Below are 1,949 nucleotides of genomic sequence, written 5' to 3'. Positions count from 1 at the left end.
AGCTCGGTAATCTTCCATCAGGCGATTGGGGCTCCTCCTGGCCATATCATTTGTGCCCACATGGACACAAATCCATCCAGATAATCCCCAGAGGATGCTTTGCTAGCCTGTTTGCAGGAACAGATATTAGAAGGTCTTATAACAGCAGCTCTTCAATCATCTAGAACAGTGGTGCTGTACCCTTAGGGCCAATCTGCAGATCGGATCGGGCCTTGGGTGCCAGAATCAGGCCCTGTGCTGCCTTGCCAGGATTGGGTTCCACGCTGCCTCCCCCATTGCCCCACACTTGGATCAGGTGCCATGTGCCCTGATTGGTCTTGTGCTGTTCCCTCCCAACTCAGCACACCAGGATCAGGCCTAGCTACCTCTGCTGAACCCGGCATGTAAGGAGTTCTGCTGAAATCATTTTGGGTACATCTGTAGTTTCATAGTTGGTTGGGTCAGAAGGGACCTGAGCAGATCATCAAGTCCGACCCTCTGCCATGGCAGGAATGTGCTGGGGTCAAACGACCCTGGCAAGGTGTCTGTCTAGCCTCTTTTTGAAGACCCCCAGGGTAGGAGTGAGCACCACCTCCCTTAGAAGTTGGTTCCAGATCCTATCCACCCTGACTGTGAAATACCACCTCTTCATATCTAGCTTGAATCTACTCTCTGTCAATTTATGGCCGTTATTCCTTGTTACTCTCAGTAGTGCTTGGGGGAACAGGGACTCTCCCATTGCCTGCTGGTTTCCCTTGGCCAGTTTATAGGTAGCCACCAGATCCCCCCTCAGCCTTCTTTTGTAGAGGCTGAACAGGTTCAGGTCCCGTAGCCTCTTCTCGTAGGCTACGGGACCTGAAATCCGCCCTCCTGAAGTCCAGGTCTGCTGTCTTGCTGCAGGCCTTTGCCACCTTGCGCTGGATGGTGAAGTCCAATAGGCGATGATCACTATTGCCCAGGTGATTGAGCACCCGCAGCCCCCTCACCAGGTTGTCGCCTACGGCCAGGACCAGGTCTAACAAGGCATTTCCTCTGGTGGGACTGTGCACCTCCTGGCTTAGATGGAAGTCCTGTAACACAGCTAGGAACCTATGTGAGCGGTCAGACCTGGCTGAGTGCTCTTCCCAGCAGATGTCCAGATAGTTTAGGTCACCCATGATGACCACGTACGTCCCTTGACTTAACTGCCTTTGCAAGCTGACCTGAGAATTCCCAGTCCAGCTCTTCTCCCTGGTTGGGTGGTCTGTAGTAGACTGCCACCGTTAAGTCCCTTTCCCCCTGACTCCCTTGTATTCTGACCCAGAGCACTTCAGTCTACCCTTCCTCTGACCCCGTGCTGATCGTTGAAGATGTGAATTGTTCTTTGACATAAAGCACCACACCCCCATCTTTCCTCCCTGTCCTATCCCTCCTTGTAACAGTTGTGTCTCCCTGGGACCATCTATTCGTGGTCCTGCAACACCAATCAAAGGCCAACCACCCGCCTTCTCGCCTGCCATGCCTTGTTGTTATTTGCTTGATTGAAAGATCTTAATCAAATGGTAGGCTGCCTGTTTTCTGTCTCGGTGCGTTAGGCAATATCTGCGGCTCCTTTCCTCCCCTTATACCACAGCCCAAGCCTCGCAGATGTTTCTGGTGTTGTTCAGGTCTGTCCTACTCCCTGCACTGCATGGTTGCTCTCTGGCTTATTCCTCAGCCTGCACCCTCACCAGTGCCCTCTATCTCGTCTCAGAGCCCGTGCCCCTACTGGTGCCCTCTAGCCTGTCACACACTGCCCGTTCTGGAACTTCTCGCCCGTGCCAACTCCGGGCTCCTCGCTGCCCCCTAGCTCCAGGGCTGGGCCAACTCGCCTCCAAACAAAACTGCACCCTCTCCGGTGCCAGGAGACCCCACGCTATCGTGGAGCTCCTATGAGGCCTCCTCCACCCCAATAGCCTCTCCCGGTCCTCCAGTGAAACAGTAAACACAAA

General features: G+C 53.9%; 1 protein-coding gene across 4 annotated transcripts in view; it reads left to right on the top strand.

The window, feature by feature from the left end:
• Positions 1 to 1,949, top strand: part of KLHDC1 (kelch domain containing 1) — a 56,266-nt gene that overhangs the window by 40,871 nt on the left and 13,446 nt on the right. The gene's annotated exons all lie outside the window — the stretch shown is intronic.

This window comes from Gavialis gangeticus, unplaced genomic scaffold, assembly GCF_001723915.1.
Source record: "Gavialis gangeticus isolate Ggan-Ray unplaced genomic scaffold, GavGan_comp1, whole genome shotgun sequence".
NCBI classification, from domain to species: Eukaryota; Metazoa; Chordata; order Crocodylia; family Gavialidae; genus Gavialis; species Gavialis gangeticus.
This window is presented reverse-complemented; position numbering and strand designations above follow the sequence as displayed.